Here is a 14,459-nt window from a genome sequence, read left to right as displayed (position 1 = left end):
CACAAAGATAAGACAGTAGTATTAGCCTTATGCTTCGTAAAAATAGGAGAATGGAGGCACGGCTGGGTTGATATTTCGGCAACATGTCTTTATCGAAACAATAGCAGAAGTTCTATTGTTTCATACCATTGCACTTTTGCTATTGTTTTCATAAAGGTACGTCGCCGAAATATTAATCTAACTATATCTCCATTCTCTTGGTTTTTACGAGGAATGAGACTAATACGACTGACTTATCTGAATGCTACTTTTGCCATAGATGGTGCGTTAAAGGGACTTTTAGCCGGAATTGAATCTGGAATATTTGATGCGATCCGATCCTAAGGATCGTAAATTACCGACTCATTACCAAAAAACAACACAACGAAGCTCTGGCTCATATGAAAATCATCTGTCTGCCTCCACTGCACCTGATTATGCTTCCGTCTCCCTCACCATGTTACATGGTGTCTCCAATTTGCATACATCTCCCCGCAGCATTTGCATAACTGCCCTATCCCCCTCCGAAATTATGCACCATTTATACTGCCTCTGTTCTCATGCCGTTGCGCTATTCCCTTCCCTCCCCTTACCCCTTCCACGTCGCTTCCCTCTACCTCCGTCCTCTGCCTGATTTTCGCTCGCGTTTTCGGCTCAGCGTGGCAGCTTGCTGGGAGGACTGGGTAACTCAGCTTCGGTCGCTGCGGAGGAGCACGTCAGCTAATCCAGGGGAGGTAATTTCGCGCGCCCCAAGGCGCGCGGACCTTGATTTGCTCCTCGCTAGGCTCGTGGACAGGATCTCACTGGTGAGCCGGAATCGGCACGTGGAGAAGCCTGTACCGAAGGAGAACCTGTGGCAGCGAAATGGTGGTCTTTAATCCGATGAAATTGCCAACATGACGTTTCTTACGAGATGTATAGGTTGATCGGCTGCTGTTATGACTCAAGAACATTATATATGATTGTCCTGATCCGGCGCAGCTTTCATACCTGTTGCAACCTGATGGCTTGTCAAGAAGAGATCCGGCGGCCGTTTCTAAAAATAAGAATCAAGCTAAATATATTTTTTAGATAGATATTAAATAAGGAATAAAAGAACATCTTTGTCAGATGGCGCCGTTAGCTTCGATGAGAGGTTGTGTTGAATCGCAGCTTTTTTATTTCTTATAATATCTATCGTATTGTGCTATTGTATTGGTTTCTACTAAAGCACCTCATTACGGCTAATTTAGACCAACTTGACAGTTATCATGTAGACAAAAACGTGACATAAGTCACGCATGGTTGAGATACGATTTGAAACATTTGTCACAAAGCTAAAATCTGAATCTGGCTCGTTGACAGCTTGGGTGCGGTTCGTCAAACAAGATAATCATCGTGGACCAATAATAATTATCATAAGTATGCAATAATTATCAAAATCATTTATTAGAAAAATTATAAATCCTCCGCGAAACAGGACAGAAGTTGCACAGCCGAGGTAAGGGGCGATTAAGTGTTCCGAAGCCGTCTGGAAAGTGAGACAGCATTTTAGAGCATCGCAAGACGAGTCGAAACAGTTAACAGGCTTGACAGTGCGAGTTTTCACTCCAGTCCAACCGCGCAGTCGACGGTTGGAGAAAACATTGATTAGTTTCTGACGCACGGTCGGATGACTGATGTTGCCATGACGACGGGGACAACGCAAAGGTGTGGTGCCTATGTCACGTTGTCATATCCGCGTGCCAAAAGGAATTAATTTCTGATGTATCTTTATGAATGGGCGCTTGTGAAATTTCCACATATGTTTAGCCGATATTCCCTTGTCTGTCAGTCATTTTAGCGTCTTTTACACACTGGCACGAAACGTCCAAGTCGGTCTCTTTGTTATCCATGCATATGAAAAAATCTGATACTGGTAAGCTTTCACGATGCATGTGGATAGCAGCTAACGATCATTTTGGGCGCAAATCACACAGTGCGAGATCACGAGAATGTCCATGGAGAATCGGGAGAATCAAGAGAACGCACTCAGATGCCTCTCTGGTTCCAAATGTTACGCTGCGGAGCTGGGTGCTGCCTGTGCTCCAGCCGGCTCCCGCTGCACGGCAGCCATCTTACGTTGGTAGTTCTTATGAAAAAGTGTCCCATAGACGCGCCGCCGCGACCATGTGCAACTCTGGCACTCTATCCTACAAGGACCATATCGAAATGTATCTCGAAGGTAATGGAATTGGTGGAGCTGACCGCAGCAAGACGGCTGGGCTTTTGCAAAGTTACATCATCGGCACAGACCGATTCCATGGAACGACTAAAGCAATGTAACATAGCATTAATTAATTCCAATGAAACTGCTCGTCGGTGACCGGCTGATCGGGGCGGGCCTCGGCGGCTTGGCAGGGGGGGGGAGGGGGAGGTCCATCACGCGGCCTGTTAGCTGGTCCGTTATTTGTTGTTTGTTGTACGTTGTTTGTTGTTTGTGATTGGGGCTTTGCGACCCACCAATATCCCGCGGCTATGTGGCGTCGCCTGGCTCTGCCGGTCAGGAAGGGCGAACACCGCAGCTGCTCGAATGGAGGGAAACATCTGCACCTCTCACGTACGCATGTGGGGCTGCGAGCCGCCTGGGTATAGACCCATGCACTTCTTTAAAATCACCTGGAAATAAAGAAGTTATCGCTCATTCAGGGGGATCATCAGGGTGCCATCACGGGATTTCCCATTGGTGAGATGCCGAGCGGTTCAGTTCAGACCGATGACGTCACTGGGCCCCGCCGCCGCCGCGCCGCCAGCTCCGTCGCGCGGAAATATTGCATTCGGCGCAGTGCTTAAGTGCTGCAGAGCTCGATTTAAGCGCTGAACAAGAATGCAGTATTTCTGTCAGCGTTTCTAATGGCCTGCAAGTGAGGTATGTCATGGCATTACTGGTATGACTAGCATATGTGCTTCATGGCGGCGGTGCCTGGCCTCGCTAACTTGGACTGGCTTCCTCCTGGCTTGGTCTGGCTCGCTGGCGGCGGTTCACTTGCTAGTGGTGGGGCTGCTACGATGCCGGCGATGTTCGGCGCCTCAGCGGCGTGACTTTGAGCGCCGACGGTCGCGGAAGTTGCCCTGCGGCGGAGAGCTCGATGGAGCGGTCTCGGGTGCGGATGCGGATGGGTTCGGTCGGAGCGGATGGGCTCCGCTGTCCACTCCCACCTCCGAATGCTGCATCCTTGGCGTGGAAGGATGTGGCGACTCCGCCCAAACTGCTTACTGGGGCATGTAGGTTCGTCGCTGTCGCTGCCGTCCGCCGCTGGTGCGGCTTGCTTGTTACACTGGGTTGGACCGTTGTTGATGGACCAGCATCTTACGACTGTACGTCGTCTGATGACTGTAGGTCAGTTCGTGCGCGACTGTAGGTCGCGCCATGCCATCAACGCGATCTACATGGTGGCGTGGCGCAACTAGTATCACGTCACACACGGTGATAATGGTGAGGTCACGATGTAATGCTGGATAAACTGCTGCAACTATCTCTGCGCTCACCTGATGTTTGTTTTGATGTTGTGATGCATTGGAAATGCCAGAGTCCACGTACAGTTTTCTTGCGGCAGGAGTGCGCAGGCGTGGGTACCTGATAGCGAGGCGTGAGTTGGCTTGCATGTAGCATGTAGTTGTGCTGGGCCCGGCGCCTGTGTCACCCCCTGGGGTGCCTGGCTTGAGAACTGGACACCTCTAGCCGGGTCCGCTGGGGTGCCCGCGCTGGGAGTCTGGGACTGAGGGGGACCGAGACGCGGCGCCTTCTGTTGTCCTTGTTCCAGACTTAGAGCGGAGGGACAGGTTACCGGCCGCTTTATCGCGCAGTGTGTGGACTTTGTCGGGTTGGTAACGGTCTTTTTGAGACGCGCGGACATGACTGCGTGTTTGACCCGCACCACCTTGGAACGAATGAGGTGAACTGTGTATGGAGTCTGCAGAGGTCGCAGCGGCCGCCTTAGGGTGCGTGGCCTGGGATATGTATGGAGCGCCTGCTGTGGTCACAGCGGGACGCGTGTCCCAGACTGTGTGACGCCTGGCGCGGCCTCGGCAGACAGTGGCCACCTTGGGACGCGTGGGCTTAACTGCGCGTTACAAAGATAGCGTGCTGAGGCGACTGGGGCACCTTTGAGCGCGTGGGCCAGGCTCTGTATGGAGGCTGCGGATGCCACAGCGGGAGTCGTTTCCGGGCTTTGCGCACAAGGCCTGCTTGAAACATCACGCCAACCCCCGCGGCTCGCAACAACCCATGCATCACAAGCTGTCCGCCCGGGCTCAGCGGGTATGTCCAGATTAAATGTTTGACCTCCAAGCTGGCCTGGCTCGAGGGCCGTTAGCAAGTGCGGATGGATGACACAGAAACTGGCGACGACAAAGGCGTGAACGGTGAGCCTGACTTGCTGTATCTGCACCATCGCTAGTGCACCCAGCTTATTGTAGATGATTCAGTTGCAGTCTGGGTCAAGTTCTTCCAAAACCACACCAAGGTCAATTTTGGATAAGATAACATCTGTCAACATTGTAGGCATCTATGAACAAAGGAATGGCTATACACTCCAAAGTTTGCATGCCATAGCAGAGATGACTGGAACCAAACAGCCGAGCAGTTATTCTGTTCGAAAAATTACGCAATGCGGGCTCCAGTGACGTCACACAAACGCTGAGCGGACGAGGCGCTAAAATCGTCGGACGATCCTACCCTCCTTATTTTATGCCTTGATGCGGATTGCATGTTGTGCTCTGTCCGCCAAAACTGGGTCGACTTGGATCGCAAAGACGTTTGCGGTGCTTTGTTCAAACTTTACTCAAACTGACAAGTAGTCGTGGTAGAGTTCGTCAAACGCGACCAAAACTGTCGTTGACGTGTAAAATTAAAGGTCGTTGTGTAAATTAAAGGTCGTTCGGAAAGGCAGTTGCATAAAAGCAACGTCTTTGAAGGGCAACAAAGAATCGCAACTTTTCGAAGATAGTCGGGCTAGCTTAAGAACTTATCGAAAACAAGCTTATCGAAACGGGTTTACGCAAGCCCAAACATCAGAGAAATTTCGACGAAGTGTGCTCTTACGATGCGAATGAAATACAAAGTATACGGCCTCACAACACAGCGATCAGTGTCTGACCCATTCTGTGATGGTTTACACTGACAACGGAAAAGTTGGACGTCGGGCTGCTCTTTTGTTGTCTGTGCACGCTAAATATTAATTAGGTCAAGAAACTTGGTTCGCAAGCCGTTTGTTTGTTGTCATGGAGTGTTAATTTAGCGATGCTTGTACTACTCTTCCTCACTCCCAACAACAAAGTCTATGACCAGCAAAGTGTGGCCTAAACTGCTTCTTGGCACAACACAAGAAACTTTGGCTTAACATTCGTAACTGCACAAAGCCGCGGTGAAATGCATCTAACTCAGAAATTTAAGTTAAATATGTTGCCAGCACCGCGGAACTATGTCAAATATCCTTGCCATCACCCTGTGTAAGCATGCTTGTGCAGTATGAGCCTGACTGTTAACCTTACGTGCCGAGCAAGACGCTCTCTGACTTAAACATAAGTTAAACTGTTGCCGTGATGCTCGCAGAGGTCAGAGTCGGGGCGGGTTCGAGCCTAGCCGCCGGCCTGATTTTTCTTAGTCCCGCTACAGTCACTTTGAGAGCTGGCTGTCCTGATGACCATGGTGGCGACGCGCGCAGTAAACTGTGCATTCTCACTGTCCTACTTTGTGGGTAGATTCAGTATCTGCGCTGGGTAGGCTCTACTCTGCGCAGGTCCCAACGCACTCTCCTACCGACGCACGTGGCTTAAAAATGCGCGTCACGCGTGATGCACTTTCCAACTCTGGACAGCGCATTGGAAAGGTGCTTGTGATGGAGTCCAAAGCTGTGTTGAATTTGAACGAGCTGGCTCCGTCTCCACGTGTTCCAGGCTGCGGTAAGGCAGGGTGTGGCACGAACACGGCCCGTTGCCGTGCGTGCGTTTTGGGGATGATTTGCTTAGCTGTATCAACATCCAAAATTTGCGACCAGGTTGCGAGGTGGTGATTTGTAAGTTGCATTAACATCTTAAACCACAAATCTCGAGATTTATGGATTTCAGTACATTATGGCATGCACCTAAGTAACTAGACAATACGCAGCACGCAACTGAAAAGGGCGCCTCGAACTCTGAGTGCATATTTCATGAATCAAAACTCTCCGTTCTCTTTGGAGAAACTGTTCTCTGGGCTCACAACGGCCAGATTTGAAACACGCATGAGTGACTTTGTCGAGACCCGGCCCGAACAAGCCCCACGTTCATCTCAGGCACCACTTAGGGCACACTGCCCCCAAACTCGAACGCCCCCCCCCCCCCCGAGCCCCGCATCTCAAACGGGCCATCGACCAACCCGTGCCCCTCCCCCACGTGCCTGACTGTCCCCTTTGTCACACCGCTGCCGACCGTCGATGTATTTGTGTCGTGAGAATCGGACACGTCGCCGCGCCGGGCGGGCCGCCTGTGGCCGGCCGCCGCCCGTCCGGACAAAGGCCCATTGTCCATGCCGAGCGGGCTTTGTGCATGGGCGGCCACACGGTTCGGGTCCCTCCGTCTCATCCGCCGGCGGCACGTGTCGGTAGCATACGTTGGTAGCATTTTTCGGTGCGGTAATTTGATGGCGATGGTCTGAAGCACCCGTCTGTAGCACGGGTCTGTAGCACCCGTCTGTAGCACCCGTCTGTAGCAACCGTCTGTAGCAACCATCTGTAGCAACCATGTGTAGCACGGTTCCGTAGCACCCGTCTGTGGCACCTATCTGTAGCACCCATTTTTGGCACCCGTCTGTAGCATGTCTGCAGCACCCGTCTGTAGCACCTGTCTATAGCACCCATCTGTAGCACGCGTCCACAGCACTTGCCAGCAGCTGTAGCCAGTGACACCAGTTTGCACGCGTGTGCTACGCTCCCTTAAAGAAAATATAATCCATTGTTGGCTTCCTCAGAAAGCGCCATCAGTGGTACACATCGAAAGCACCGCCGGTAGGAACTGCCCGCAACAGCCGTCTGTGGCACCTGTCTGAGGAATCCGTCTAACAACTACCTGTCTGTTGAACCTGTCTTTATTGCGCCGGTGGCACCTATCCGCAGTCTTCGCCGTAGCACCGGAGGATCTCTGTAGCACCCGCCGCACTGTCCGTCGTTTTTGACACCCGCCTGCGGTCATGTGGTGTAGTCACCGTCTGTGGCGCGTATGTGAAGCACTCTATTTGTAGCACCCATCTGTAGCACCCATCTACATCATCCATCTGTAGCGCCCATCTGTAGCACCCATCTGCAGCACCCATCTATATCACCCATCTGTAGCACCCATCTATAGCACCCATCTGTAGCGCCCATCTATAGTACCCGTCTGTGGCATCCATCTGTAGCACCTGTAGTACCCGCCTGTAGCACCATCTGTAGTAACCGCCTGTAGCACCCATCTGTAGCACCCGCCTGTAGCACCCATCTGTAACACCCGCCTGGAGCACCCATCCGTAGTACCCGTCTGTAGCATCCATCTGTAGTACCCGCCTGTAGCACCCATCTGTAGTACCCGTCTGTAGCGTCCATCTGTAGTACCCGTCTGTAGCATCCATCTGTAGCGCCCATCTGTAGCACCCATCTGTAGCACCCATCCTTGGCGGAGACTTAGTATTTGCGCTGTGAAAGCTGCAGGCGTGCTGTGTTGTCTTCTTATTAGCTCTATGTTTGCGTATAAGAGCTGAATGAGCTAAACATCATAACGAGATGAAAGCTCCGCTCTGTGACTTCGTCCGATGTACCCACGAAAAATTGATCTGCCATGGAAATGTATGAGTGCGGTGGGCATGACAAACTTTCCAGCTTCATCTACATTCTAACGCGAGATGGCCCTGGTAGCTGGTATGCTCGTAAACACCTTAAAATCCTAATTCGTCCACATGCCATTTTAAAACATTTTTCGCGCATAAAGGGTCGTTGGATCTTTGATTCTTGCTCCGAAATTTTAAAGAAAATGTGGTGGGTTTGCGGATCCTGTATGATGGCTGCGCTGTGCTCCGTGAAGTGCGAGTGCACAATTTTAAATAAAACGACGCGAACATCGTGTAAATAAGTGGTCGTGGCTGTCCCTTGCATTTCCGCTCGAGATTATTTGTACAAAACTTGGTTCAATACAGAAAACTCGTCTCTTAGGCAAACCCTTAACGACCTGATAACCTGTGTGATGCTTTAGAACTGTGTCGTTATCCCTGCCAGTGTTATTAAATCAACAGGAAGATAAGGCTGCAACTTCTTAGATCGCTTCGTGACCTTCGCTGCCTAAAAGATCCTTTCTGACAGGTGACAGTATTGAGAACTTTTGCTGCGCATCATTCAACCAGTTGGCTGACGTGCGCTGCTTGTTTCATACCGCCATAAAAAGATGCGTTAATGTGCAACGACCGACGGTTGTTTGAGGAGTTAGAAACATAGGGGCAAGTACACGATTCTTACGACAGAAAGTATTCCCCCGGGGTCGCCTTACCATTTTGCAAACCCTGCGCGTGGTATCTTGCTAAAGACTCCTCTCTGCACAAGTATGCTGCCTGTCATCTCACACAATTTATGCTGAACGTTTATCACTTGTACGTTTGCACCGGTATCCGCGTGGCTTATCAAGCGGTTTATCAAGTGGTTGTCCGACGGTTCATCGAGCGGACATCCACGCAGTTTATCAAGTAGTTATCCACACGGCTTATTAAGTGGTTATCCGTACGGTTTATCAAACGGCTATCCTTGCGATTTATCAAGCGGTTATCCGCACAGTTTATCAAGTGGTTATCCGCACGGCTAATGAGGCGGTTATCCACACGGTTTATCAAGCGGTTATCCGCACGGTCCATCAAGCGGTTAACCGCACGGTTTATAAAGCGGTTACCCGCACGGTTTATCAAGCGGTTATCCGCACGGTTTATCAAGTGTTTATCCGCGCGGTGGATCGAACGGCTATCCTTGCGATTTATCAAGCGGTTATCCGCACGGTTTATCAAGTGTTTATCCGCGCGGTGGATCAAACGGTCATCCGGCGGCAAATTAAGTTACCGCTGAGTCTGACATCCCCTTAGGTCAAACTCAGCACGACCTGGTAGTCACCCCTTCCCCCCGAGCAGGGATTTTGTTGACCTCCACTGGGTACTTGGTTGACCTTTACCGGACGTCAACGTGGCTTAGCGGGGTCCCTGCCATCATGATAGAAGGCATATGCAGTGGAATGGAATCGGTAGTTGTAATTTTAGAATTTAGTATTTAGTTCGGCGGTCTGGCCTTTATGATGGTGAACTGTTTCATAAGTTTTCCCCGGGGATTTATATTAATATAACTGGTTAACTAGTTAACCGGTGAACTATTGGTTAACAAATGTTGCTGTCCATCGCCCGGGAAGCCAGCCATGGTGCTGAAAAGCTGCAATGTTAGCAGTTTCCCGACGCTTGAGCTGTTATGAAGAAAGGACATCCGAGTTACTGAACAGCTCGTTCAGACACCAGCTCCACATGGCATTGGAAGCCTGCTTTCCTTGTTACCGTGCGCAAGCTCACATTGATCCAAGACCATGTCGGACAAGGAGATGTGATGAACGACCAATTTGCTAATGATCTCCCGAGCTATAGACTGACATGATTTAACGCTACCCAAACTCCCACTAAGCCGAGTTCTCAACTGATGCTTAAGGTCAGTCTTCTTGTCGGCACTTTATTTTGTAGTCGATAGCACTGCTGGCACTCCTTGTCGCTGCTTCCTATGTATCTTCTCAATCCACGGTTTGATGACGCCCTTCTTAATTTGATGTTATCTGGTTCCTTTGGTCTTGGTGCGTGATGATCAAGGATTGTTTCCTTCCTATCTCCTGCGTTGATTTTGTGTTGTTTTTCCCAATGGGCCTCTTCGATCAGTGTTTCCAGTGTCATTGTGCTGCCTTCGTGTCCCCTGCCATTACCGCTCCTAGTTCGTACTTGTGCCTTCGGTGCTTCCGATTTCTGATCCTTCCATCCATGCTCCGCTCTGGGCTCTACCCACAGGTGCTCACCTATGCCCCTCCGCTGATGCAGCCGTTTCGTGTCCCTTCCATCGGTGCTTCCGCTCTCGTCCTCGTTTTATCGGTGTTCGTACCTCGTCTTCCTTCTGTCGGTGCTCCTGCCACGTCTTCCTTCCATCGGTGTTCCCGTCTCGTCTTCCTTCCATCGGTGCTCTTGCCTCGTCTTCCTTCCATCGGTGCTCTTGCCTCGTCTTCCTTCCATCGGTGTTTCCGCCTCATCTTCCTTCCATCATGCTCCCGGCCCGCGATCCTGAACACGCTGTGCTCCAAGTCTCGCGACTCGGGCGACTTTCGCGGTCGAGCGACTCAGTCAGGGAGCTCGTTGCGGCAGGACATGATCAATACAGCCGCCTGCGCCGCGGAACGCTCTGCTGGACGTGCTGGTCGACTCGGCCGAATCTGCGGCGGCTTCCCGCTGGCTCGCGCCACCGCCCGTGCGCCGCGAGGCTACGGGGCGAGGGCAGGCCCGAGCGAGAACGCGCACGGAATGGCTGAACGCGGCGCTAAGCCGAAAAGCGGGAAATTCCCGTCAGCGGAACCGTGCTGGAATAAAATATCCGGCGCGTTCCCCGCCCCCGCCCCCGCCCCCTCTCCCAATTCCGCGTGCCTTGCCTTTGAGGCGTGCGGGTACGCTGCTGGTTGAGATTGTGTGCTGCGGTCTTGAGAAAATCCTTAGTGGCCACAGATGGGCGCAGGCGCACCACTTTCGTACGGTGACGAGATTAATCTGAAGGAAGGATGGCAACACGGGATGAACGACGCACTGCAACGGGTGTCGTCTGAATGCAGCGGGGGTGCTATATGCCTGCGTAGTGGAAGCGTGGAAGTGGAAGTGGAAGCGTGGAAGTGGAAGTGAAAGTGTGGAAGCCCGTTGCCCAAAACCATCGTCTCCTTCATCCGTCTTTATTACTGAGCTGATGCACGAGCCGAGTTCGTCCGACGGGAGGTAAAAATCTCTTGGGTTTGCTGTTGCGCGTTGAAAGATGCATCAACCTGCGTAGTAGATCAGTCGCACTTCGTCCGCGCGAAGCCTGGATCGAACGCAGAGCTTCACTCAGACCTCGACCGGCGACCGCAGTGCGTGTTCGTGACGTGAGGCAGCGATCCGTATGTCTGATCGCCAGTGACCTATGATAATCGCCAGTGACCTAGGATGATCACCAGTGACCTAGGATGATCGCCAGTGACCTAGGATGATCACCAGTGATCTAAGATAATCGCCAGTGACCTAGGATGATCGCCAGTGACCTAGGATGATCGCCAGTAACCTAGGATGATCGCCAGTGACCTAGGATGGTCGCCAGTGACCTAGGAATATGACCTAGCACCTAGGAGACCTATTGGTTATGACTTCGCACCTAGACGGCCTATTTTCTATGACCTAGCACCTAGGAGACATGTTGTCTGTGATTTAGCACCTAGGAGACCTGTTGCCTATGACCTACCGTCATTGGCTATCCTAGGTCCGTTTCAAACAACTTTTTCGCTCGTTTTGTATCAAGCGGTCTTATCTGCCAGCCATCGCAGTGGGCAATGCGTGTTTTTTTAAAGCCTGCCTCTGCGGTGCTGACTTCTTTAGTGCTAAATTGCTGCAGTTGATGACGTCAGCTGCACGAAAGGGTGAGGGAGAGGGGCAGTGGAGCCGTGGAAGGATGCCAGTATTTCCACTTTTTCGGTGCCAAAGGTCGTGGAAGAATTATTTTGACTATCTGGCCCGATGTTGACTGAGGGACACAGGTGGTCATGGGGTTTTGCTCCTATGCCGAGGAGTCCGGGCGCCGAGGAGTCTGGGCGGGTTTGCCGAGGAGTCCGGATGTGATTCTCGGCTGGGGAAACTCTCGTCGACTCGGGTTCCACGATAATGTGAAATGCCTGTGACCGGAGCAGTAGTACCCGTTGGTCCATAACCGCACAGCCATCACGAGCAAGGCGCACGGAGAACCCGCACAAACCCCGCGTTCCGACACCCACGAACCACGAACTCCGGCACTTACAAACTCTCTTCTCTCGACCCGCACGAACCACTCTTCGGGCAATCCGCGGACGCCGTGCCGTGACCTCCTACCTGGGATTACGCACCGACCGAATCACCGGCGGCGACCTAATCCCCGGCCAATAAAGGTCATCGGCAGCGAGGCTGAACACTTTGCGATAGACTTTATCAGCAGTTGACGCTGGCGATATCGGCTCATTTTCCCCCGGGGCAAACAGGTGGAGCGATAGGCCGCTCCCCTACCCCACCTGACGTGCGTCGCTTCATTTGGCCAACTGCGCACGGGCGGACGTGCGTTTTAGAGTGCACGTGCTTTTTGAGACGTTTTTGGACGTGCATGTGGCGAGAGTGGGGCAATGGGTCAGTTCGTGTTTGTATGACGAGTGTGCACGTATATTCGGCAGGCATTTGTATGTGTATGCTTCGACAGTGAAGCACTTCTCTGCGAAGAAAAAAACAGATGGTAAAACCCAGACAAATTATTCAAACAAACAAACGCTTTAGAGGTTACGGAGATTGTCGCGTTGGATGGTCGGAGGAAAGACAGATAATACTATTCATGGCAGATGTACAATGTAAATGCTGTTAGCGATTGCACCTTCCCGTAGGCCGCTTTTCGGATGAATGCCTCAATTTCAACTCATTACGAAAAAAGCTTCGTAGCACTTTACTGATTAATACCTTACATTGTTTTATGTCAGGATGTTTTGTCAGCAATAGTTCTCGAAAGCTTGAGCCTTAAAATAGGCCCTCTGGGGATCGAGTTTGCGGCAGCGGCAACTTCGGTATGGCACCGTGTTAATGAAAAGTGCAACAACTGAAGACAAAGGGCAAAAGTTGCAGTATCTCGGTTAACGAGTTGCTTTGAAACTGTTATGTCATGGGCATTGTACAAGATTGCTGGGGTAGAACACGGAGCACCTCTTTTTGGCGCCTATACACTTATTACCAAACGTTCACGCTGTTCTACTCACAACTGTACCTATATCAGCGAGAGAGAGAGAGAGAGAGAGAGATCGAGAGAAGGAGAGAGAGGGGGAGAGAAAGAGAAGAGACAGAGAGAGAGAGAGAGGAGACGAGAGAGAGAGAGAATAAGCGAGAGGAGAGAGAGTGAGGGAGAGAGAGAGAGAGAGAGGAGAGAGAGAGGAGAGAGAGAGAGAAGAGAGAGAGAGAGAGAGAGAGGGAGAGAGAGAGAGAGGAGAGAGAGAGAGGGAGAGAGAGGGAGAGAGGAGAGAGAGAGGAGAGAGAGAGAAAGAGAGAGAGAAGAGAGAGAGGAGAGGGAGAGAGGGACGGAGAGGGAGAGAGAGAAAGAAAGAGAGAGAAAGGTATATATATATATATATTATGCAGCAGCATCTATGAACCACTCCGGGGTGCAGGTGGAAGCCTCCGGGGATGTTACGTTCAGTCTCCGGGCGTCTGATCACGCGGGTGAACTCTGAGGACAGCAGATGGCTGTGAGTATGATATGCGAGCGCCGTATGCGAGTCCCGAAAAATCGCTGCCTGGAAAACTGCCAGCTGGTGCGTCTCTCTATGAAACACGGGAGAATGATGTCCTTTTCGATGAAATATAAGACCACGGTCGGCAAGCCTGTTACGCAGCACGCGCCACCCATGGTCGCACCCACAATCGCGTCCACGGTCGCACCCACGGTCGCACCCACGGTCGCACCCACGGTCGCACCCACGGTCGCACCCACGGCGAGATCACTGCGGAAAGGCTGGCGCGGTGAATGCACGGCCGCCGAGGGAATGCAGGGTGCCGCTGCTGGCCACATCAGTCGAACGTGGGATCCGTTTACATGGCACTAGCCCGACGAACAGCCCTGCACCCTCACCCTCATCGCGACGAGCAGCCATGCACCCTCACCGTCATACCGACGAGCAGCCATGCACCCTCACCCTCATCCCGACGAGCAGCCATGCACCCTCACCTTCATCCCGACGAGCAGCCCTGCACCCTCCGCCAGTTCACCCCCAAACACCAGTGGCGGCCACCTTTATCACCGAGCGCGCAACGGGCCAGCTGATGAGGGTGGTTAAGGGTGATTAAGGGTGAAGGGTCGTCAGGGAGTGAGTTTGTGCCGCGCCGTGCCCGTCGGTAGCGAGTTAGCCCACCTGTCACCGACAGCGGCCACGCTCGCGGCTGTGCGCGGCGCCCAATCACTCGACAAACTTTCATCGAATACTTCCCGGAAGTGGGACTGAACACCCCGAGGCAATCAAACGGCGGGGGGGGGGGGCTGAGGTGCCAGGCGTTATCGCACTGAGGCTCAGAACGCCTGCGCTCCGTGTGTAATGGGCGCCTCTTAATGACTCCGGCAGTAGCTCGAGTGCAGTCGCCGGCATTGGGCCGGATGCGGGTGTATTCGTGAAAACTTTGCGAATGCGGAATAAATCGCCGGTGTTTTGTTTGCTTCTCTCCA

General features: G+C 52.2%; 1 protein-coding gene across 1 annotated transcript in view; it reads left to right on the top strand.

Annotated features, from left to right (window-relative positions):
• The window catches only part of LOC119104694 (collagen alpha-1(I) chain), an 81,055-nt gene that overhangs the window by 58,249 nt on the left and 8,347 nt on the right, over window positions 1-14,459 (top strand). The gene's annotated exons all lie outside the window — the stretch shown is intronic.

The sequence above is a fragment of the Pollicipes pollicipes genome, unplaced genomic scaffold, assembly GCF_011947565.3.
Source record: "Pollicipes pollicipes isolate AB1234 unplaced genomic scaffold, Ppol_2.1 Scaffold_6052;HRSCAF=7182_pilon_pilon_pilon, whole genome shotgun sequence".
In the NCBI taxonomy this organism is placed as follows: Eukaryota; Metazoa; Arthropoda; class Thecostraca; order Pollicipedomorpha; family Pollicipedidae; genus Pollicipes; species Pollicipes pollicipes.
The sequence above is the reverse complement of the archived record's forward strand: the minus strand, read 5'-3'. Positions and strand labels throughout refer to the sequence as shown.